General features: G+C 42.7%; 1 protein-coding gene across 3 annotated transcripts in view; it reads left to right on the plus strand.

Annotated features, from left to right (window-relative positions):
• Nucleotides 1-506: 506 nt before the first annotated feature.
• Nucleotides 507-25,920, plus strand: part of LOC141928213 (contactin-4) — a 343,764-nt gene continuing 318,350 nt past the window's right edge. For 2 of the 3 annotated variants that reach the window (XM_074836060.1, XM_074836064.1), the window contains exon 1: nucleotides 673-727. The gene's annotated coding sequence lies outside the window, so the exon portion shown is untranslated. Of the gene's footprint in view, nucleotides 728-25,920 lie in introns of all 3 variants that reach the window. The other variant, XM_074836062.1, reaches the window with a different exon arrangement.

Raw genomic sequence — 25,920 nt, forward strand, 5'->3', positions numbered from 1 at the left:
ATGAAAGGAGAGGGTAGACTAGTCATGCAAAGGGCTGAGCGAGAGACTGGCAGAGAAGGCAGATGAAGGAGGGAGGCAGCTTTTGAAGAGTGAGAACAATTATGGCAAATCCGAGATTAATGCCGGAGGCCAAGGGGAGGGGGGATATTAAAAAAAAATAATGCCCCGAGCTGTAATTTGGGACTCTCAGGTCTGTCGTTATCGGGACTGGGGCTGGTCGAGGATGGGAGAAAAACAGGGAAGTGATCGCCCAAACCCTTCTCCCACTCCGCAGCGGCAGGGCTGCCCCGGGCTGCGGCCGCCTCGGCTCCGCGGGTGCGGACGAGTCCCGCCTCCGCGGGTGCGAGCCGTAAAAGGAGAACAAAAAAGGAGCAGGGCAGCGCCGATGGGGGCTGAGCCTCTGTAGCCAACCCCGCAGGAGGGCAGTGGGGAGGGGGCTGTACTGCCAGCAGAGCGCTCCCGCTGCGCGTAGGTACCGCGCCCGCGCTGCGAGGTGGGAGAAGGGTTAAGGGCGCCCGCGCTCCCGCGGCTCCTCCGCCCGCCCCCCGCGCACGGCGCAGGTTTGGGAGGTGGGGTTTGCGCGGCGCTCGCCCGGCTCCCCGGCCGCTGACGCTCAATGCTGCGGCCGCGGGCTGCTGCGGGAGCTGCGCACCTCCGCGCTGCCGCGCAAGGCGGGCAGGCAGCGCCCGCGCCCGCGGAGCCGAGCATGCCCCCCCGCCCCGCCCAGGTAAGCGCGGCGCGGCTTTGCAGCGGGAGGAGGGAGGCAGATTTAAAAGAAAGAAAAAAATATTGAAAATGGGGAGAAATGAGGAAAGCTGTTGCAGGGAGGGGGGAAGGAGAGCGCCGCGGGGTGCCCGCGGGGAAGGGAGATAGCGGGGGGCTCCCCGCGGTACCCGCGGAGCGGGATGCGCAGCGCGGCCGCCGTGGCGGCTCCTCGGCGGGGTGTGCCAGGGCGGAGGGGCGCGGAGAGGCGCGGAGGAGGACGGGCAGAGCTGGCCGCGGGTGCGGAGAGAGGGAAGGGCGGCGGGGATGGGGCGGCGTGCGTGTCTCGGCCGGCAGAAATGTATGCATAACTTTTTGCTGGATCCAGCCAGCCTCCCTTGCTCGACTTTCAGCTTCTTTTTGCTTTCCCCAGGCTGCTGTTGCTACCGTGTCGTGAGCAACATAATGCAGCATGTTGTTTTATTTATCCCAGACAGGAATGACTTGCTCTCTAAACTACAAATTAAACGATGCTGCTTGCATAACAAGTGGAAATAGTTTGTATCTTACATACTAATTATGCATCACCTTTTAGACTAAGCAAAAGCGGTTGTGGGGTTGGTGTTTTTTTGGTTTGGTTTTTTTTGGTTGTTTTTTTTTTTTTTTTCGAGGAGGATTCAATAAAACAGTCTGATGTCTTGCAGCAACGTATTCATTTTCCCTTGCTGGATTAATGTGGGCAAAGGATTAAGAGCCAGCATGTTGATTAGGCACCCTGAGGTGCAGGGAAGAAGGGGAACATTTGGCTGCGGAGAGGAGTCAGTTTTTGTGTTTGTGCTTGCACATCCTGCTGGTTACGTGGTTCGGTTCGGGACCTGCAGCCTCACCTCCTGCTCCAACGGCCCCACGACTCCCGAGATCCTTCCTGACACAGCATCTACCGGGGATGCTGGGGCCCGGGGCATGTCCCGGTGGCATCGCGCCTGGCGAAGCCCCTTCCCTCGTGTCTCTTGCTGGCTGCCAGCAGGTCCAGCCCAGGTGAGCGTGTGATGCTCCAGCCGCGCTCCCGCATGCCCGGGCTCCCCATGCCGCTGGCGTGGGGCACGATGGCCAGCACCGAGCATGGGGAGCAGGGTAATGGGGCCCTGCGCTTGGGGCCAGCCTGAGGGACCCTCCAGAAGCGTTTTCTGCTGCTTTCCTGGCCAGGACACTGATTTTTCTTCTTTTTGGACCTGAGGAGATTGCATTTTTACCCTGCGTTTGTAAGTCCCTGAAAACTGCTTAAATCGCTCTTGAATAATCCTTCAAAGTCACCTCCCCTCTTTAATACCAAAAGGACTTACTTTACATGGCTAATCCCTCTTTTACTTGCTGTACAGCCTCATTTAGAGGTGTGCACACTGCTAATTTTCCCAAAGCAGCCTGTTTTAGACAATGGCTTCCACTGGCGTGCAGCAACCTCTCCCTCCTGTGCTGAACTCTGGGCAGAGCTGAACACATCTGACAAGATTTTGCTTGATTTCAGGAGGTGTTTCATCAGATCCCATCAAGCAAACTAACCCTTCACAGGAAGCCACACTAAACCCTTTATTTTGTGTGGTTTTGTAAATGCCACCTCTTCGGAGGCTCCGGGGAGTCCCCTGCCCTGTCTGTGTTACCCCTGTGTTGGCTGGTGAGGACTGGAGTAAAGCAGGGTGTGCCTGCCCATAGTTGGAGTTGAATGATCCTGGCAAAACTCTGGCGGCTTGGAAATTTTCTCGTCCTTATCTTCTGCAGTGGAGTTGAGCTCTCTACTAGCCCATCTAGTGTTCCTAGAATTTTAAGCTTGTGTTCTTCTACATGATGACAAAATGTATGTTTTGAATGTGACAGCAGAAGAAAAGCTTAGCTTTGCAAGAAGTCTCACTTTTCCCTTAGCACGTAAACAGTAAACATGATGAAATGATATTGCCTTCAAACCTGAACTTTACGTGCGTTAACAGCGATGTCCGGAGCTCCTCAGCCCCTCGCCTGAGGTCACCATGGATGTCCGATGAGGGGCAAGTGTGCCTTCAGTGTGCTCTGGATGGTGGGAGGGGGCGAGTGGCAGCGTGTCGTCTTCTCTGGGCCACGAGGATGCCTTTGGCCACGGTGTGGCACAAGCCCTCATGGGTGGGTGGTCTCTGAGACCACAGCCATCCTTCCCTGGGGTGGCTTCAGTTGTATTTCCAGTGTTAATCCCTCCGTTGCATGTTTCCCGAGTGCTGATTTTTAACCATCAGCTCAGGAGTGTTTATTCTAGAGGGGAAATTAGCAGCACTGCAAGGCAGCAAGCAGCTGGTGAAAGAGCCCACCTTGGTTCCCAATCTTGCACCTCATGCATGAAAGTGTTTCTTGTTGATATTCAGGTCTTAATATTTATTGGGATTAACATTTCTTTGATTTAAAATGCACTCCTGTGTTACCCCGTTAGGGACAGCTAAGAAAACAGGTGTAAGCTCCTGTACAATTTCTACCACAGATACAAAACTTCAGAATAATTTTGTAGATATTCTGGTGCCACATAACTTATTTCCCTTGGTTTAGGGAGTTGGCTTTCTCTGACAGTTCTGTGTAGTTAACTTGATTAAAAAAAAATAAAAAAATCTGAGATAAAGACAAGGCAGAGCTGCAGGAAGGATATTAACCACAAGACAGCTAGATCATTGCCTTTTTATTTTCTCTCGTGGTTTTTCTGAATTTTATTTGGTGAAGCATGATGGAGACGTCAGCTGCCTGTGGCTGGTCTCCATCAGGGGCACGGGTGGGCACAGCCCCGGCGCCGTGCAGGCAGCTCCTGGGCTGCAGGCGGTGCGGGAGAAGATGCTATTGCTTAAAAATACTCTGCTGCGTTTGAAAGTTCATAAATCATCCCAGGTCTATTTTTAGCCACGTTAGATTAGAGCAAGTCTGGGGTTTCTTCCCACACTCCTGTCTGTGGCCTAAAATGACCCGATAATGTCCTTGTAAAAGCTGTTTACACACTCCTTTTGATTTTGCTGGTGACCTGCTGTTCAGCCCCGCTGTCATACAGAGGATGGGGCTCAATCTGCAGAGGTTTTGGTGCAACAGTTGGGAATTTTCCCTCACATGCAGAAACTGGAAGTTTGCTGCTGGGTGCATGAATGATGTGCAGCACCTGACAGGAAGGTAATCACAAACACAGAAAAGTAACATGAATCACAGAAAATCCACAAATGTCAGCTCCGAAGCTCTAATCTAGGCGTGCTGCCAAGATTTAAACTTGCACACATCTTTACTGTTATCTGCTACAGTGGTTACTCAAATATAAATATGAATATCATGACAGTAGTGATTCATTCTTTTTATTATTAGCAAAGCAAATATATAATGATGACATCCACCTGATTTAATGTTTCATGTGAGTATACAACTGTCCCCTACCATCATCCACCAAAAATGGTGATATTAAAACAAAAACTCTTGTGTCAAATCTGCTTGCAGTCTTAGCATAAATGAGGTTCACATTTCATTATGAACCAAGACAACAGTATTTTCTACACTAAACAGGGGTTTCCAGTACTGTATGTGTTGTACTTGGGAAATAACTTCATTTTTTGCTTTTCCCTAGATACAAGCAGTCACTTTCTATCTTAATCTGCAGGATAAAAATCTGTTTCAACAGGACACCAAGAAAAAGAAGCATTTGTTGATTTTAATTGCTGGGTTAAATCACTGAAAGTCAAACCCTTAGGAGCAACAGGGTCAAAGTATTTTGAAAACAATTGATCTAGTGACTTTGTTGTATGCATTATTCAAATTTAGGAAGCTAGAGCATAAGGAGAAAGTTTTGACTCTGCAATGTAAATTGGAATTTTTGCTCAGGTTCGTAATTACGGCATAGATGTATCAGCATGTGGACTTCAGTAAGGTAAGTGATACACTATTGCACTGTTCAACTTCAAAAACAATTTGGGGGCTCAAGAATATAATTTACAACCATTTCATTTTAAAAATACCTTCATAGGGATTTTTTTTAAAAAAATAGTGTTAAACAGCTTAAGGTTTCAAAAAATGAGGTCCTGCCACATTTGTTTCTTCTATTAATTCTTCAGTAAACTCCCAGTTGATCAGCAGTTGTTGCTCTATTACTTGAAGGTTTGCTGGAGGTGTCTCAGATGTGGCCCAACATCTTTATTAATAAAAGTTTTGATATATCCAGTACCAAGCTCTCCTACAATACATTTTACTAAAGATGAAAAGTACCACAGCGGTACTTCACCACCTTTTCTCCTCTTTAGTTTTTCCAGAGACTTTGAGCCAGGCTTCAGTGAGACTCAGTGGACACAGTTGTTATTAACCATCTCACATGGGCTTTCCCCATTCTTGTTTGCAGAGCAAGATGTGGTTGAAAGACCAGCTGTTAGTCTTGGCTTTCTCTGGATCTTTTTTAACCCAGGAGGGCGATATGACAGCACTCCCTGCAGTGATGGTTCATCTTCCTTTGCAGTCCTTTCTCACATGTAGACAGCCCAAAGGACTCCTCCACCAGTGTCCCTGCACCCCCCGCAGTCTTTCTTGGGAGTATTTTAATTTCTGACCTGGTCACCACTTGCATCTCCTGGGATTTCCTGAATTAAAGTATTTCTGAGGTGACTGGTGGGGGGAGCATGGGGGGCTGCACCCAGCCAGGGGACGTGGCCAGAGCTGCTGAGACTTGAAAGATTTTCCAAGAGCTGTTGACACTTGGTAGCTGTTCAGGGGACAAGTTAGTCCTGAGCTGCCTCTAACTCTAGACTAATTTACTCGCCTATAAATTCTATCTTTGTTGGCCTCGGACAAAATCTGTGTTTATAATTTATTTATATAAATATTTAGTCAATGAAGAGATGTGGTATTTAAACGCAATCTATATAAGGTTTAGTTAGTCAATTAGAAGACTAAGAAAGGGAACAAATAGCAAACTTGGTGTTTGTAGTAGAAAAACCTGTGTTACGATGGTATTTTAATGTGAATAGTTCTGAAGAGCAATAACCTACCAGTGTTTTTTCAAGGGAACTGTAAGTGCGTGGTTTATTAAACTCTTTTTAAATGCAGATAACAGGGTATTGTTTGGGAAGACTTACAAACGACATCGTACTCAAACAATTAAACACATTTCCATCTCTATGCTTCCAGTAATAGGAGTGTGAAAACCCAGAACTATCTGTGAAAGTCCACAGGATTGCTGAGGCTATTCAGTGAACACTGCTTTTCCTGCTCCCTTCCCTGTTCCCAGCTGTATGTTAATGGTTCTGATCTCCCATTTTTACATCTTTCTAGCTATAGCTATAAAACCTTGAGCAGAGATCTTTATCCATCCATAGCCATGGTTTGGGTGATCTCCCCCTTCCTGGCCTCTGTTAAGGAGCCATTAGTAGAAAAACTGAATTCTACTCAGACCCCTCCTCTGGGTTTAGTCCCGCCTCCCTCCATGTCCCTCTTCTGACTGAGCCATGGTCTGTTCTGTGCCTTTGGGAGTCACAGCCACTTGCTACCTCTGAGCTAACAGCTGACCTTAGGGCTTGGAGAAGGCCCATAAGCTTTGTCCCCAGGTTGCTGTCAGGCAGGTTTCTCTTCCTTGGACTGATAGTACTAGGCTCATATCTGAGCCAGATTCTTCTGTTAACTTAGCTGTAGGTTTGTACCAGGTTTAAATCAATGATCTCTTCTAGGACAGGTTGTACATTAACAAAGAACATGTATTGGTGAGTCAATGGCAAAATAAACATCCTGGCTAACTGCCATGATGCTGAGCTGCTTTCAGGGGGATCTTAGCCCACCTCTGGCAACCTTGGTTTCTGACACCATCAAGTGTGAACTGTTTGCTGGCCTGATGTGCTGGATCTTCTCCCCTTGGACCTTTAGTTGGACCCCCACATTTTATATAGTGTATGTGTGAGGAACCTGTAGCTATGGCTACCAACAGTACATAAATTCATTTAATGTGATTTTCTTTTTCCATGATATTATTTGATAACACTGTACTTTGTGTAATGGTGTGACCCACGAGAGGTGTTTGAAAGACGTCCTCAGTGCTGAGCGGAGGAGGGTTCTTCACCTCCCGCGTAGAGTACTGAATAGCTTTCATCAAGTAAGATTTTTTTTGTCACTACTATCCTGCTCTTGTGAAGTGGAGGCAAAAGCTCTGTATCCTCTTGTCATGAATGAATGGATGAATCTTCTTCGTCTTTGTCTCCCAGTCTTTTTAAAAAAAAAAAAGCTTCTGAACAGCACTCAACTCCTAGCTTTTTTAAAAGAGTTACTTAGCATAAGAGCAGAACGTTTGCCTAAGAGGGTTTTAGTCCAAGAAGGACTTTTCATATTTAATTGATCTGTATTGTTCAATTAGGGTGATGTATAATGCCCTCTGTTGTGCATGTATAGCTGGAAGTACAAATGAATGAAATATGAAGTACAGCAGAAGAGTAATTTCAAACAGAATCAGCTCTTAGCAATGTACAAAACAGGATTTCAATCCAGGCCTTGTACATGTAAATAAATACGAATTGTGTAAATACATCAGATCGTTAGCTTTGACATGCAAATTATTTTGAATTATAATATATGTTCTTATTCTGGCCAGCATTCGGTAACCTTTTTGGTCCAAATCATCTTTATAAACATTTCCAACTCCTGAATTAATGTTCGAATGTATTTCAGTGTGTTACGCTTCTGTGGAAACGGCTTATTTGGGTTTCAGAGCCCCCCGTGGTTTCCCAAACCCAGGTGCACTGTTGAGCACTGAGAGCTCAGCAGAGGCAGTGTGACACGTGGAGACACGAGTGACACTGATCCCACAGGGTGGCAGCACTCGACCCCCGTCACCCGCACAGCTCCTGCTGCTGCCAGAGCCGCTCCAGCCCCCGGCGGGTGATGCCGCATCCTGCATCCCATCCCACCACATATTATCCCATCTGCCGAGCATCCCGCAGCGCATCCCGCAGCGCATCCCGCATCCCACAGCGCGTCCCACGTCCCGCATCCTGCATCCCGCCCAGTCAGGAGGGCGCACCCGGGGAGCACCTGCAGCCAGACCTGGAGCTCTGGGAGCGTGTGCCCTTCTCCACAGGCCTGGGAAGGAGCTGGTGCCAGTTTGCAGGCTTTTAGATGGATACTGAATTTTATGCCTATAACCCTAATTGCAATTTTTACAGTATCATTTTCTCAGGATTCCTAACTCTAATGAATCAGTACAAAACCACATAATTTTCCTCCTTAACACGTTCCTTCTGTGTTGTGATTCTGTTGACCCACAAAGCCATTCTGCTTCTCCATTTACCCCTCATTTCCCTCACTGCTTTTATACTTGCTGTTATTCATCTTTACTTACACAGCCAGATGCATCAGGTCCTCTTACATTTTGGCTGACAGGTAAGGTTTTCTTGTGGCTTGCTGAGCGTTACCCTCTCTGCTTTTCCCCAACTCCTTTGATTTCAACACAAGATGATCAAGAGAACAAGAGGATTCCTCTCTTGGATCCAACATGGTCAGACATGCTGATCAAAAGGGCCGCTTATCCATGAAGAATGATTTTAAACTTTGCAGAAATCGGTGCCTGTGAGCAGGGAGTGCACAGAGAAGCTGTCCTGAAAGGTGCATGGCATAAAGGATAGTTTCTCTGTGCGCAGTTCTCCTACTTGATGACTTGCAGGAAAGCTTTCTGGGGATGTGCTTGTGTCTGTTAAGGGTAGTTCAGTGTTAGTCCAGTCCAGAAATACACATGGCAGAAGAGGTCTTTGCCAGCCCCATTTTCTGTGGACATCATGCAGGCGTCTCTCGGTGGGCAGGGATAAGGTCTGTGGGCAGGAAGGACGGGCATGGCAGATGGAAGGCACTGAGCATCCCTCCCTCTGATCTCTGCTGGCACAGCGATATTTTTGTATTGTTTGCTAACACTTTCTACAATGAATATTAAATGAACGTATCACACATTGTTTTATCGGGGAGACAGAGATGGGAAAAGCAGATACAGAGCAACGGTAAGCGCAAGGCTGGGTCTCTCTTAGGGAGCACTAGTAATGCGCTGCTTTGGGTCAAAGAATTACTCGGGTGAATTCAGTGTGTGATGGGTGTCTTCTAATTGCAGGTGTAGGGAAAAACCACTAGTCAAATGCATCTGAGAATGAAGAGCGCTGAACATGGATTGACTCAATATTTTCTCTAGTCAAGTGGAAAAAAGGAAGCCTGGTATGAGCAATCTGGAAAGGTCAAACTAATTTGTACTTGTGTGATAATGAGTAATACCTCTATTGTTTATGAAGCTTGCAAAATCTTTCTGGTGTTACCCACTGTGATGTATCTGATGGTGATTTTGCGAAATTAAAAATTAAGTAGCAATTGTTCCACCCTCTTCACGCCTTAATTTGTTTTGGTTTAGGATTCCTTTGAAAAGTTACGTATTCTTTACAAATTAGTTGAGATGTAATTTATTCAGTTCTCTTGACTTCAGTATGCTGCGGCTGAATGAAGGAGATTATTTTTAACAAAAAAGATTAATAGCGAGATTGATAAGAGTAAGACTGAAAACCTGCCTGTGTCTTGCTGCTTAAGCATTCTGACTGTGTTCCCCTGTTTGTTTATTTTGCTGCAGTCTTTCCTGTTTATTTACCAGGGTAAGTGGAAATTTTATATGCGTGTACAGCTACTACTATTAAAATAAGAATAACTGGTGAGCTCCTAATGCCCCAAACTGCCTTCTGCTGCCTCAGTTATTCAAGCAGATCTGCAGCTTCTTTTAGTAGCCGCTGGAAGTTGCGTGAATTTTCCTGGGATTCTGGTTTCTTTTCTGGGAGTGACAATGCTACCAAACGGCATCATTTTCCATGAAGCAATAGGGGACTTTATTTGGAGTCCTTCCTGCCTTGTGTACAGCAAAAAGTGTAGGCTCCAGAGGAATTCATTTGCTAGGCTTATCGCTGAGACATTTAATATCCAGAATGATTTAGTATATCAAATTCTAGAGTTTTGGGCTGAATGTAGCTGCATTCGTCATTGTTGCAGAACCCTGACAGTGAACAAAAGGTGCTGCAGGGAACCATAACTCACGCGGCAAATTAATGGGTTCCCAGCTTCGCTTGCTCAGCTAAATGGAAGTTGGGAACGGTGTGGTCTGACTGGCCAAGGGCTTTCCACAACAAGTGTGTGAGTTAGGAGTTTGCATGTCCTTCATCCCTGGAGTGGCTATTAAAAGCGGAGCCCTCCTGCCAACTGGCTGTGACTGGTGTTTTTCACTGTTGAAGGTACTTCAGTATGAATGACTTGAAAGGGGGAAAAAATCCCCCAGCTTGTTAGCTGTTATGGGAGCACGATACAATTGTTTTAACAGAAATTTTTTTTAGTTGGTGTCCATAGGAAAAAAGGATTTGATTGAGGTTTCATATACTCTAAATTTTATCACGTCACATTGCAACAGAAAACTTAAAGCTATGAGCACAGCATGTCCAGTAACACTTACAAGCCACATACTACCACTGATAATTTTTGTCACTGGAAAGGTATGTGTATGGCAAGGAGATATTTGATCACCCTCAAATGATGGGTTCTCCCAGTCAGGACTGGGCTGACAGAGAGCCTTGTCCATAGACTGGTCTGAATCCCATGCAGGCTGGTTGAAAGCAGAAGTCTCTCCAGGTTCCTCAGCAATACTCATGTTTCAGACTATTGGCTGTAGGAGAGCTACAGCCCCACATCTTCCTGGCCCTGATTTTGCTCTTACCCTTTTTTTCCAATTCTGCCACCCTTACCAGTAGATGAACCCAGTTCCTGAATAGGTTCTATCCTCTTTTAGTTGCCAAATTACCAAGCGTGCTAAAAGGCAGGGCATGGCTCAGAAATACGGGATGAGGAGAGATGATGCTCTGAACTGACAGTCTAGTTGGTGTTGTGGTTTTTAGGCAGGGTGGGGTCAGCATCTTTGCAATGATCAGCAGTTCCTGAAACTTGGATGTGAACTGGAGTGTTGAGCACTTCGTGGTGGAGAGCTGACTGTACATTTGGTAATTGGCTCAATCACCCTCAAGGGCTTAGAAGTTAAACATGCTGCAATGCCTGAGAAAGCAAATAGATGGAGGGAGATGGATGGTGGTGCAGAGCAGTTTGAAACTGCAGCTGAGTTGCACCAAGAGGGCTTCAGAAAATGTGCAGAATTGGGTAGCTGCCAAATACTGCCACTGCATGTTTTTGGCCACGTCAGGCAGTTTCCTGAGTTCTGAATGTGCACTTCTGAAGTTCAGGAAGACTCTGTGTTGTTTGGCAGATTAGTCAGCTGTCCCAAGCACGTTTGCAGTGTACAGAGCAGTTCAGTACATCAACATTTGCTCCTTGGGAGGTAAAACCACCAGAAACCAGGTCACCTGCTCTCACCACAGAGGTTTACGTATGAGCTGGAGATGCCCTTCTCCAGAAAACAAAACATCATGACTAATGCAGTTCTTTTAAAAAGCAAAATGCACTCCAGAAGATGTGTGTTTGAAACGGTCTGATTTAAGGCACTGAAATGGTTGTGGCCCAACATGTTTTGAGTATGTTGGGGTCACGTCATTGTGCAGCATTGCTGTGCTAACAGCATGGATCAAGAGGGTTTGGTTTGGTTGCCACTCCCCTGTTAACTTGAGTTTGGGGTGGATTTGTTGGTGGGGGGGTGTTTTGTTTGTTTGCTTATTTAGTTTCAGTCTTGATTCTTTCCTTTGAAGAGCAAGTTTCAAGGTCAGTCAGTGCTTTTCCAGTGTGTAAGTATAAAATCCAACTGTACCGCACGATTGTACTGTCTCATCTGCTTTTCTACTTCAATCTTCTGGACCACTGAAGGTAGAAACTTGACAGCATGTAGCAAAAGATGCCAATAATAGCTCAGTAATACCTTCTTCTTGTTTGTTCAATCCTGTTTAAGTGGGAGCTTGCAGCGGAGCTGAATAGCACACTGTTGGCCAACCTCGGGTGGTATGAATAGAGTCCTTACAGTAGATTAAGTGATACATCACAGCTCCTCTGCAAACATTATATGGAGGAACCTGTTCTGCAGCAGCTAGCATAAATGGGCAGAAGTGCAATGTTTGTATTGCTGTTTATTTAATTAATTTAGATTTGCTTCTCTGTACACACTTGCTTGCACAGCCGTGCTCTGTGGCTCTGGCCTCCTCCTGGGTGGTCTGTGCTGAGCCAGAGCAAAGGAGATGGAAGGTGCTTAAATAAACCGGGAGAGCTGCAGGCTTGGTTATCTCTTTGCTTTGGGAGAGGAAAGGCATGGGAGTTACAGAGGGGGTGGAAAAATGACAAAGAGCATAGGGCATGGCAATAAAACTTCAAAAGGCCAGGAAAAAATTCCTCTCAATTCTTCTTTTCTCCTCTACTTGGACTCTTCTGTCACTGCTTTGGTGGCTCCATTCATGCAGTGGCTCATGCAATGTTGCTCATGCAATCAGCAGTAAGAACGACATCCCATAGAAGACTGAATTATGGGTGCTTCTCCTCTGTCTACACAATCCGAGGAAGACTTGCCAAAAAAACCTGTTTGTGGTGGGTCTGCTGCTGAAGAGGCTCTCTTGCTCTAGGAGAGGAGGGACTGACAGCCGTTAGCTGGACAGTCCTGTTCCTCCACCCTGGGGAGCTTCCTCCTGGCCACCGAGGTGGTGCAGAGGCAAGAGATTTTGGTCCAGGAGGAAGATCCTTCAAATCCTCTTTTAAAAGCATTTAACTTAGCACTGGAGTGGTCTCTACATTGAATCCAGCCCCGGGACCAAACCCTCAGCTGTTACACTGCTGTCTCTTTCCTTTGTTTTAACATGTCAGGAAGTTCTGAGATTTGTGGTGTAAGTATACAGTTTTGTGGACCTGCCAGTGCTTCCAATCATTCCCAGTGTATCCAGAGATAGCAAGGCTATCTCTGATAGTCTGCTTGCTGTCAGCACACACTGTATATCAGAACCATTTTATTATTATGATTATTATTGTATTTTAGAACCATTACCTAAAATATGGAATCACTGCCCCTAGAAGAGTGGATTATCCTTTCCTGGATAGCTAATTTTATTTCACTCAAGAAAATTTGATTCATATTTCTGAAACATTGCCACTAAACAGCTTTCTAAGCAGAGTTGCAGTGCAAGACCAAATTAGATTCGTGTAGGGAGCAGGGAAGTATTGTTGTTGCAAGTGTCCAAAGGGGTTGAAATGAAAATAATCTTATAGATCAAACTTAAATTGAGTTCAGATATTACAGCGATAACACAGTTCTATACCTGAAAAATCCCATCTGTCAAAAATAAATTTCAGGGTCACATTTTAAAATGGCACTTCTAGTTCTGGATCATCTAGCTTCTATCTCTGGCAGATGTGGGATATCAGCCCCATGCATTACTGTGGCACAGATCTTGCAAAGTAGTTCAGGCTGCGTGAGTCTGCTCAATAGAAAAAAAATTAAAAAAGAAGGTGGGGGAATGCTCTTCAAGGATTTATAAAATCCTTCACAAATTGCACCAGTCTGAAGTGGCAGATACTGTCTGTCTCAGTGACTTTTGAATAAGACTCTGAAAATTTAGGCCAGACTATAGCTAAACCCAGTATCTCCAGGAGAAAATACTTTGTGAAGTTCTGCAGTTTGAAGTAGAAGCAGTTTGAATCAAACTTGAGAACTTATTTGACCCTTATTACTGTAGTCTCTGAATGGACTTAAAATTTCAGGTCTGTAATTATCCCTGTGGAATTCTCCTGAGCTGGTTGTGTGCTATTTTATTGGAGATCAAAAACCGAGATGCACATGCCAAGATGGTCAGGGATACAGAGGCATTTAGGCACTTCAGTGTCTAGTAAGCTCTACTCAAATTCTTTGAATTTTAGGGTACTGAGCTATTAAAAATAATAAGTTTATGGCAGAGGAGAAATTTTAACACTGACATCTTTTCTTATCCCCCATGGATTGCTTCATAACTCTGTCTTATTCTTAAAACAGATTTAATTATTTTTGCACCTGAGTTTTTGCTTTGGATCAGTCCTTCGCAACTGTATGAGATCCAGGGTGTCTCTGAATACTTGCTTTAAAACTACCAATACCTGGAACTGAAAGTATATTTGTGAAAATGTAATCAAATATGATTTAGCTGTCTAAAACATTATGAGTAGACCTAAGCATTCTCATAGAAATACTTGACAATATCTATACTAATGTAATGTCACCCATTAGTATTGTGTAAAATATAAAGTATCATGCAATATTAAAATCCGTCTGCAGTGTATCCTCTATAACTATACTGACAGTATCTAAATTTAGTAACTAATTAAATTCCATGGAACAGAAGAATGCATTTCTCCATTGCAATCCACTTCTTGTAAGGATGAAGATTATGTGTATTATCTATATTTCTGTTTTTATATAATGTAGTATATTTTGTTCTATATTAACTATATACCTCTGTTTTCTGAATTTCTACATCTGTATTTCAGCATCTCTGCTGTAAAGGACCAGGGACCCTGGGTGATGCAGGCTGAACGCGAGCCAGTGCTGAGGCTCAGCTGCCCTCGGGTCTGGCCTCTGGCCACGAGGTCAGGGTGGGGGACTGCCACCCCTCCCTTGGCACTCGTTAGTCCACGTCTGGACCCTGCTGTGTCCGGCTCTGACCCTGCTGGGAGATGGTTGCTGATGGAGGTGGCTGAGATCGGGAGGGCCACTGTGGTGACAGGGGCCATGCCCTGAGCATCCAGCTCTGGATTCGTCCTGACTGTCTGCTCGGAGCATCCTTCGTCCAGGACCAGAACGACTCTTTTCACTGAAAAAGCCAGTTCATGCATTTTTCTTTTCCAGCCACTCCACTGACCAAGCCTCTGGCTGTGGAAGACTCTGTCTTTAAGACTGATGAAATTAAGCATGTACCCAAACCTTTACAGGATCAGGGCCAAACACTTTAAATAATTGATGGACTGCTTTATTTCTTTAGCCTTTCTAAAGTAAACTGAGTTTCAGATGAACATGAGCTGACTTAGATGTTTAGTGTGGAAAAAAAAAAAAAAAGCCCTTTGAATTGCACTGATTTCCCACAGGATTAACTTGGGTCCAGAAAAAATAACTTCCTGAGCTTCATCCTTCTTTCCCTCTCTCTAGCCAAACTCCTTTTTTTTTGTTCTGTTCAGACTTTTTGGATTCTTTTGTAGGAAAAAAGAATCCTCTTATATTAAACATATAATCTGAAGAGAGGAGGGGAGGAAAGTTGTCATTAGCATTTGTGAACTAAAGTGGGCCAACTATCCCAAGGGTATTTTCATTTTGCAGAATATTTGTCTGTGTAATTTTTGTAACTGTTTATAAATTAATAATACAGCTAGAGTAGATGCGTTTCCCATAACACCTGTCAGTGGCTGTGAGACAATGCAAAAGAATTGAAAGTAACTGACCCAAATATTGTGTAAGTTGAGAAGAAAAGGTGAATGGAAGCCAAAAAAGTAAATAGCAGAAGGAGAAGCAGATAATGAGCATCCCTGTTTTGACTGCTAAATTGTATTGTGGTCTTGTAGACTAGTTTGTAGGAAGGATGTCATTTGTACAGGCAGGATATGGAAGAAAGTAGAATTAGTTTGTTGAAAAACAAGCAGGAAATGTGTGTCCATTTTGGATGGCTCCTCATATTCCACTTCTGCAAATGGCTAAATATATTAGCTGAAAATAGAAGTGTGGCAGAAATAAGAGTTACACTGGACTTCAGGGGGAGGAAACTGCATTAAAAAAAAGGATGTGTAGTAGTCCAGAGAAGCATTGCTTTTTGGAAACTTCCCTTTGAGCAATTTCTTTCTCCAGTGGAAAATGTCAATGAAATAGGACACTCCTGGGAATTAACTCGTGTGACTGTTTATTTTTACTAATGGCAGAACATACCAAATTATTAAAAATTCTAAAAGCTACATTGGACAAAGTGATTCATGGCAGAAAATATGCTTTGATTCAAAAATCCTTTTTTTTTTCTCTCTCTCTTTGTTATAATCCCTTTACTCTTTGGGTCATATTACATGTCTAAACACTTTCTTATCCTTATCTGAATCTGAACATGTTTAGAAATCATAAAACTGTCTTTGAGGTGACTTTGATGGCTTTGGGAAGGGAGAGAGTGATGGTGTGTTGGTACTACGAGTGGGCTGGACTGCTGATCTGGGAGAGTGTTTCCAGCTCTCAAATGTGATGGCATGTTGGCGCAGACACCCGTTATCATTGGTCACAGTTAAGTTTTATAAAGTCTTAAATACTTTCCACGTGTTAGGAACACTGCTAACACAAATATAAAAGCACTGTAGAGTTTTTTTTATGACCAGTATTCATAGCTGAAAATGAATTCCTGTTGTTGCCAACCCATTCATTATCCTCTTCATGGAGAAAAAGAAGATTCATTCTTCTGCTGTGAAGGTTCCCCTGTCTGTTCATCTCCTTAGCCACTGTCACTCATCCCCTTCATTTCTGAACCTTATCATTTTCTATTCCAGATATTGGATTTGATCCATCCATCAACTGTCAGTAATTTGTCAGAGACCCTGGACACTTCCAGATGTATTTTCTGTGCAGGTCCTGCCAAAAGAGAGGAATATTGTGCAGAGAGGGCTGGGCAAGTCCCAGACTTGATCCGTTTTTGCTATACTTCAGATTGGCCTTTTTCACCACTTTCCCCCAAAACAGAACCTGAGAACTCGTAATGGGTAATTTTTTATTTATGAGGAGTTTGTGTGTTTATTTCTACAAATAGAGAAACACTCCTATTTCAAACTGTTTTGACAAAATGTGTAAGGGAAAATACTGCCCTCCACTACACAGACAAAAAGGAGGGTAAAACTATGCCTGTTTTATTTCTTCAGCTGAACTTGATGATAATGCTTAGAGAGAAGTTTCCATGGTGAACATAGAAAAATCAAATTTGAAAACTGTCTTTTGTGTATTTGCTGCTATTGTTTTTAATGGTCACTGCTCTGCACATTTAACAGTCATTATCCACACCTTCTAGCTTGTGAATACATTTACATATTTTAAATCACCATTAGCAGGGAAAAATCCATGATTTGCCCAGGGCTGCTTATGATTTTTTATTTTTAAATATCTGTCAGAAGGGTCTCTTCTAGCAGACAGCTCTGCTTATTTGATAACTTTGTGTATTGATTCCTTACATCACCTGCTTCTTACTCTCTTAAGTTATGTTTTATTTCTGTTCCTTCTTCTATTGTAAAAGTACAAAATGAAAAGCTGGTAGTAGTTTCTTGCTTTATTCATTATTTTTTTTCCCTGTTGGAGCCTCATGTACTACATTCCTTGTCTGTTTACCAAGCACTTTTTCTCTGTTTTTTTTTTCTTGAATGGAAAGATTCTGGCTTGGAACCGGTGAACTTTTAATACAGATCATTCAGAGCCATACTTGTAGCCTAACCAATGCATCCAGGATGCAGACGGATTTCCAGCATCACTTTCTGCATCTTTCCCTTATAAAACAGCTCTTGCAGCAGCCCAGCCCTGCGTCTGTCCCACGAGTGTGACACAGGGACACTTGTGCACGGCCACAGCCGAGGAGCCCTTAGCCCTGGTACTGCAGTCCTGATCCCCAGGACTTCATACCCAGAGCACTGGTGATGGGCCTGCCAGTATCCCTCGGTTCTCAGTTTGACATCTTACTCATTATTTTCATTCGCTTAGGAGAGAAAATGTCACGGTGTCATCCAGAGAGCCCATTACTCCTCTGTGCCTTTCTCCAGGTCATTTCTGTATCAGTCACGGGAGGCTGCAGCCTGGGGAGCATGCTTCTGCCTGCTCCCGCTCGCTGGGAAGTGCTGCCCGCTCTTGCTGGATTCTTGCTGGAATCATGCCAGTTGTTGCTTTTGCATTGTTTCAGTTTAGTCGTATGCTGCTCTTGTTCCATCTCAAGTAATTTATTAGTACAATTTCCATTTTAAATTTAACTCAAGCTCACTAAAAATTTGCCAGCCCTGACAAAGTGCTGACATGTTTTACCAGTTATTTGTTATGAAAGTCTTTCAAAATAATTCCCAGATAAAAGTCAAGTACAGTGAACAAAATGCTCAAAATAATCTTAAAAGGCCCTGAATATTTAGTTCTGTTGATGAATAATGGAGAATGTGTTCTGGAAGAAAAAAGAGGATGCAAGATTATTATTAATTTTCCTTAAACCCTTTTGCCAGGCTCTTGGTTTTGGCCGTACTGCAGGAGATACTCAACATCATGCAAAGCAGTGAAATCTGTACATAAGGCGATACTGTATAATACAATTAAATACCTGAACTTCTGAATGACCTCAAACCTTGTTGAGCTGGTGCCCTGAGGGCAATCTTGAGTTGGCGCAGTTCACTGAAAATTAATTTGAAGCTTTTATCCAGTATACGTAGCAACTTTCTGTAGCTAAATAAGAAAAAATGTAAAAAATAAGAAAGTAAATTATATGTACAACCTGTGTGTATAATCTCAAGATGGTACCGTGGTCTATGTGCTCAAGTGGCAGTCGTGCCATGGCAGCGCAGGATCGCTGTCGCCCTCGTTAGGGACTGTCCCTTTAAATGACTGTCACTGTTGTCTGACAAAATTTAAAACATTTCCTTGTTAAATATTGCCTGCTTAATATACATTTCTGTGTGATTTGACAAATGGGTTTCTTCAGTTTAATGCGGAAGAGAAGCTAAATGAGTTAGTAAATGTTAATGTGTCCATGTTCTTCACAGATAACTAGTTGCCCTTGGGACAGTATCAATAAGTGGCATTTATATGATATTATGGATGTGTTAATTATGTGTAGACAAAATAATGAGTAAGCAAAGGTCAAGGACAAACGCAGTTTCCCCAGAAATACGCATCAAAGAGCTTCTAATACTTGAGGCATTACCATTATTGAATATTCAGTGTAATTTAAATTATGTGCATTTTTTTCATTGCTTATATTTTTAATCTAGAAGATATTGAGCAACTTCAAGGGCTGTGCAAATGTTTTGTAACAAAATTCAGCAAAACTTCAGCAGTAGCTGGACGATATTTTCTACATATGTTGGTTAACTGTCAGGTGGAATTTGGGATTGATTTCTTGTTTGAGATGTAACCTTGTGAGGTTTGTTTTTTTTTTTCCTAGACTTGAAATGAAGGAAATGAAAATGTGGCCATGTTGGCTATTAAACTTCTGAACCTTGAAACTCAATGCAAATCAAACCAAAATGCTCTTGAGACCATAAATACCCAACTTTGCCCTAGTTCATTGGGCTGTTCATTATCAATGCACTTTTAAAAAGCGATGCTCTTAGCATGCTGGAGTCTTTGCTTTTTACTAGCAAGCCATAAGTATAAATGCCTCTTTGGCAGGGGCCCTTCCGAAATCCAGTGGTTTCTGTGACATGAGGCAAGAGGAAAACCTAGCTGATCAATACAGCCATTAATTAGAAGGAAACGTTCAGCCATGATTTTTACTTCTAAACTTTTACATATTGACATCTGGCAAAACAGTTAAGAAGTCAATAAGAATCTAAAAGTTACTGTACTGTTAGGTTGCTCACTGAGAAATAGCAATTAAGCCGACTCTGTCTCCCAGGACCTCCTCTTGCAGGTGTCTGGAAGCATCTCGGTACCAAACAAGATGCTGTTCATATATGAAATATTCATGTTATGACATCAAAACATGTTGCATATTATTTCAGTAGTCAGGCTGAAATTAGATTCACATTTTATTTTGCTTATAAATGCCTGTCAGAGTTGCTAAATCAGTTTGTCTTTGCTGTCTTGAAATAGTGTCAGTTTGAATTTCTTTCATGCTGCATATTGTTTTGGGCAAAAGCACAGTACTTCTATATTCAAGATGGAGTGCCTCATATTCTTTAAATAAAAGTGAAAAAGCCCAACAATAAAGAATATTTAAAAAACTTTTGGAGGGGGCATCTTGGACCCCTTTTAAAGTGATACAGAAGCCACCAAATGCTGATGCATTGTGATCTTTGCTTCCCCCCTTGTGCAAGTATCATGCATATGGTGCGTTACACATTATTTAATGGTTGTAGGGTATATAACAAGGCATTCTGGAGTCTACTGCTGATGAAAGTAGAGATGAGCTTCCAAGTACCGGATTATACGAGTTCCTCAGTACACCTGAGGAAGTATCAGATGATTTCAGCCGTTGCAGCTGCCCTGCAAGTGTTAAGCTTAGGTTGTGGGTGCCTGGTGCATGGGGCACGGGCATCTGCATCCTTAAGGCAGGGTCAGTGGGTCCAAGAGGAAATCGGGGCAGAGACTTGGTCTTTACCTGTCCGTGAGCTGTCTGTTACAGTGGTGGCATGACACAAACCCCAATGAGCAGCAGCGCTGGGCTCCTACAGACCACTCTGTGACATGCAAAAGCATCTGACAAGGCTGTGACCTGGTCCTTTAAATCAGTAGGCAGGGGAATTAATTCACTGTTAGCTTTTTTTGGCACTGTAATACTGTGTTCATGCATAAATAATTTCATCTTAGTTATCCTGTTGCTAAAAAAAAGAGCTTCTGTCCCCAGTCTACCAGACATTTGCATTAGAAATATCCCATCAGAGAAGCTACACATGCTTGAAAACATCTATTATTTTCTTCCCTGCCTCTCTCCTGTACTCTTGTCCTCCCAGCTGCAGGCATTGCTCTGAGCCCCACCAGGCTGGAGTCGTGCACGGCCGCCTGCTTTGGCTCAAGGGCCCATGGTTTTGGAAGACACAGTCCTGCTGAGAAACCACTTTCAGCATATATTTTATTATTTTTTAAAAAATTACAACCAGCTTTTTAAACTTTAACCTTCTTCCTTTTCCGCTCTGCTACTACCCTAAGCGTACTGCTGAAGTTTTTAATGCAAAAGTGCCACTGTCTTATGATTTTCCCTGGATTTCCCTTGGTCTTTTAATGTAGTTCTTTTTAATTACTATCAGTAGATTTTGTAAATTAAGAGTATATAATTTGTTGATGTTTCTGTTTTCATTCATAATATCATTCATTTAACTGAATATAATCCAAACAAGCGTAGCAACTGGGGTATAAAGCCTTTGGATTACTCTCAGCCATAATAGCTCATGGGATCTCCAGCAGGTCTGGAGCGGCTCATAGAGTCTGGGAGACGTACAGCCCCAGCACAGCCCCAGCCAGGGGTTTGCTCCCATAACGGGGGATTTGTTAGGTGCTGCACCGGGTCCTGCACCCCCTGGGTCTAACTTGGCTCTCATAATTTGTCTCCTGCTATATACCGTGATATCTTTTCAAGATCCCTGAAGTGCCTGTGTGCCTCCTTGGCGTGCTCCAAGTTGTTTTCAAGGACCTGCTTTTAAGATAAAATCACATCTGCAAAGCTCCAGCCTCGACAAAGCCTCCGTACTGCTCTTTTCGAAAAGTGAGGCTCTCGTGATGAGCTTCTGCATTTTCCATTAGGAGAGACTTTCCAAAAAGATTTTTTTCAATGATTTCTTGATAGCTGGCAATCTCCTGAACCATTTCTTATACAGAAATTGTTCTTCAAGGTGTTTTGTTCCGGTAACAACTGCCACCAAGCTTGGTTTGTCACAATTTCCAGCCTATAACTTGGAAAGTCGTGTTGTCTATAGGACTGGTCTGAGGGGCTGGCATGGTATTTCTTGCTCTGAAATAGTGGGCAGGTCACCTCATTTTTCTGTGCCTCTGTATTTTTCTGCCTGGCTTTGTGTTTTTTTGTCTATTCCTTTAGGGTCCGATAGTCTTTGAACTTAACAATGTGGCTGACCTGAGCTCTGTTTTAATCCAATGATAAATAGTTAATTTTGGAGGTTTAGGTTGACAGCAAGCCACCTTGGAGTGTCAGACTGCAAGACTTTGGTTTCCTTCTATAATCAGATAAGGAACAGATATTTCCTGTAAACCCTCCCCTAGTGTTCAAGTCATACCATTAGAGAATTAAGTCAGATACATGACACCCAATTTCAGAGTAATTCCTGGGGAAAAAGCACATTATATTTTTTTAATGGGCTTCCCAGGACTTATTTTGTTTCTTCCCGATGAATATAAATTCTAGCAAGTTTATCTGAATTCTGACCTTCAAATACACAAAGGCTTTTTTTAGAGCAAGAATATGGTCTTTAAAATTAGGTACTGTCCACGTGAATGTCTTCCTCTCTTCCCTTAAAATCCCTTTAGAGCGCAAGAATAGAACTGTTATAAGCGTTCCTAAAATTCATCTGTGTATTTATTACGAACTACTTGCATCTTACAGAAATACTATTCATGTCAACCCCACCAGTACTGCCTTTTCTTTCCAAATGGCTTTATTTGGATTGTGTGCTGCATACAATATCGTCGCTTCTCTTCATCTCCTTTTCTTCTGATTGCCAAGTAACATCAAGCAGATCGGAGAAACTTCTCGTAATGTACTGTGTGGCTTGCTATAACAGTCTTTCCCAAGCACCTTGGTTGAATAAATATCCATTGAATAACTGGAGAATGCATTCATATTCTTTTTATTTTGATTTATGTTCTATCTTCCTATCTGTGCATCTTCAAGAGTAATTGCCAGTTTTCACCTCCTACAGAGAAAGTACAATAGAGCTGAAGAATAAGTAAAATGTGCTCTGTTTCTCTCTCTCTCTTTTGTAAGGAAACCTTTATATTCTTACCCATGCATACGCTAATAATTTGCAAACTGAAAATCATAACCTCATTCGCAGCTGGACTTGCTGTAAAAAGCTACTTGTATGCTTTCTGTGTTTCCTTTCCTCGTGACGCTTGCCAACTGGAGACCTGTACATATGGCCCGTTACCCTTTATGAAATAAGTCAGTCCAACTCTGATGTAGTAAAGGTATCCCAAATGAATACGAAGGTTGGAGCCAGTATGTTCCCTATTATAGACATCATATTCCCATGCACTGCTGATCTGATAGCAGCCAGACTATATGTCATGCATTTTAATGATCCTGCCAGTACAGCATCTCTCAGAGGATTACTGCGTGGTCTCCCTGTGATGGGTGGCAAGTTCCTTTCTGTCATCTGATACAGGATGCTGTTAAGGGTGACTGCAGTGTGAAATATCTCTGCGTGTTGGTCAAATACCACATTAGATTTGAAAACACTCTTGAAGTGCTGGTTGTCATTGCTCTGCAGGGACCTTTTCTTAATCTGAACAATAATAAGGTCAGTTGGTTGCAGCATGATTTTTCCATCAATTACTTCAGTCATACTTCTAACAAGCCATATGTAATCATGCATGTTTAACCTGCAGGTTACACGGCCTAGCTAGCTGTGTGACCTACAGATCATAGAGCTGATAATTTCTTATTTTGTAAGCAAAAAATTTAATAGGGATTTCCAGTTGAATTGTCCTGTCTTAGGCATTCAGGTTTCTACCTAGCTACTAACCAAACTGCAGAAGTAAAGCACTTGTAATCTGGACCACTACGCCTTGGTCTTCTACCCGATCCTTCAAGGAAACGAAACCAGAAGCACACTTTGCTTCTGAGCCTTTCCTTTACATATTAAGCAAAAAAAAGCTCAAATGACCTGATGTGCTGTTCACAATGGGTTTCTTCTCAACTTTTTCCTCTGCTGTGGTCATGAACACTGGAAGATCTCACTGCATGCTGACGGGCGTCTTGCTTGCTGCAGACATCTGTGGAGAGCAAGACACACGAGCCCCCTGCTCCCTCCCTCCGCTGTTTTGTAGACTTCTGCATTTGATCTTAGTTCAGTTCTTATCTGTAGCGCCAAGACATGCCAGGCTCCAGCTTGGAAGGATATGGTGTAAAAGCTATGTTACAGGGCAAAAATGTTCACATGCTACAAAGTGTTTTCAAAGCTATTGGAGCATTTGGTTTGGATTTATAAATTACTAAAACAAGAGTTACACATTTATCATTTGAAAATAACAACTTTTCTCATAACAAAATGGCATGTTATCTGAGCCTGCAATAATTCTGCATCTTCGTGACTACCAGCAGGGAAAAAATAGAAAATTACCATTCTACTTGAAATTCACTATCTCTGAACACCCTAAAAATCCTAAAGATCTCATTTATAGATGCATTCAATGCTGCTTAAGCAAGAGATTCGTCCAGATTGTCCAGTGTTTATGCACTTTCCATTGGATCTATTCATGGCTCAAATATGTGAAGTTTACGTATGTCATTGTGGGGTGCAAAAACCTCATTCAGAGAGAATTGAGATCTCAGTTTGTAATAATCCTTCTGGCGCCATTTTTATCTTTATTGAGGAAATAATAAAAATTCAGCCATTTAGACTACCAAACTGTCCTCTTTTTGCAATGTGCAGTTGTAGTTTTAATCAGTACGTGCCTTAACAACCCTAGGAGGAATTCATTATTTCTGTTGGCACAGCATGGTGTACTTTCCTCTTCCACTTGAAATACGTTTCTTGCTATTTGCCAGATGAAGTTTGAAAAGTTTAATTATAAAATGAAAAAGAAAGGGTCATAAACCAGAAGGCAAAAAATCTCAACTCTTGCAGATTTATGTTGAAAGTTACTTTAAAGAGTTGAGGTTGGCCATGATGTTCTGAGTGCTTATACCAAAGAGCAGGTTACTGTTCTTTTCCTACACGGTATTGCCACATAACTGCCTAATTTGACACTGATTAAATGTTACATTACCTCTTGGAGTTCTGACTTTTAGGTCAGGTGCATTTAAGCAAAACTGTCCCATCAACTGAACTGCGTCTCAAAATCCTGGATGTCCTGGAAGTTATAGCAGGGCTAAAATCAAGATTTGATTCAAGATTACTGACCACATGCAGGCTGGTGCACCAAGCCTACTAGCTGCTTCACATAATCCCAAATCAGCAAAACACAGACACAGAATGAGTAATAAAACCTGTGTTCAACACAGGCACTAATACAAGAAGAAATAAACATCATTACAAGGTCAATGTAGCTAAATTGGTATCCTCACTGTATTATAAGAAAATAATGAGAAACACCTTCAGCCTCAAACAGAAGTCAATAGAAAATCAACAAACGGCTACTGCAGACATCCTTTTTCTAGCAGGAACCAGGGACAACAGGCAGACGCTCTGAAATAACACAAATACACACACAGAGGCACGCACAACCTTTAAGAAAAGGACAAACACATTCCAGTAAGCAGCAAAACCACCCACTGCTGTTATTTTATGAATAGATGGTAGATTTGCCTTCTGCATGTTGGTGAAATAATGAAAAAATCCTGGGATTTTGAAGGCGTAAAATTGCAGACAATTTATGTTTATAGCTGTAGACGGCCACACAAGTGAATCTAAATTGAGTGCCGGATGGAGCTAAGAGGAGAGGGAATCAGAAATGCAAGTGAAAGATAAGGTTATAGAAATTTCTCTCTCCAAAGCTAATCAGAACTAAGTATCCTATTGCTAGCAGCATGGAGAATGTTTTAGATAACAGATAGTGATGGAAATTATGTGGGATAATTATGTTGGAAATAACAGCAAAGGGTATGTCTGCTGACTCAGAAAATTGTCACCTACTTCCTCCCTCTGTCACCCCAGAGTCGGGTACCCGCTGCCCCGAATAATGCATAATGTTACCCTCTTGGGGGGCAAAAAAAGCTCAGTGATTAACTGTGTGTAACACCTAACATCTAACAGAGGATTCAAAATGTAATCGCTGTAATTTGCAATTGTAAATCTCCTGTTATCAATTAATTTACATTGTACAAGTAACCATCTGATTATCTTTGTGCATTGCTGTATTTACACTGCAATTTAATTGTAAGTAATTAGCATGTAATTGCGTATAGTTATTTATACCTTGTAAAGAAAGTGATGTATTTATATGTAGTTAAATTAATTGCAGTGGAGAGCAAATCTTTTCACTTTTCTTCCTTTTCAATGCATCTAACAGTTTCCATGGCCAAAACTGCTGTTGTCTAGACAAAGTTGGGTCTCCTTTGGATGGCTTAGGTTAGCTTTCCACAGGCTTAGGCATGCAGAATTGCATTTTGCTTTTGGCCTGTGTTCATTTTCCATTTTTAAATATTTTATCTGTTTCCTAGTACTAACCTGCTCCTTCTCCTTAAAAAGAGAATTTGTAATAAGAGTGAAAGCTGGGTCTCTTGAGTAGAAATCCCAGTGCAGCCCGTGAGGAAGCAGTGAGACAGTGACCTCCGTTCTTGGCATGGATGAATGCTTTCCATGTAGCAGCTCTAACAAAAAATATTACCCTATTACAGTAATACCTACTAAGGGTATACTTTATGAATGCCATCAAGG

Source organism: Strix aluco, chromosome 11 (assembly GCF_031877795.1).
Source record: "Strix aluco isolate bStrAlu1 chromosome 11, bStrAlu1.hap1, whole genome shotgun sequence".
NCBI lineage: Eukaryota > Metazoa > Chordata > Aves > Strigiformes > Strigidae > Strix > Strix aluco.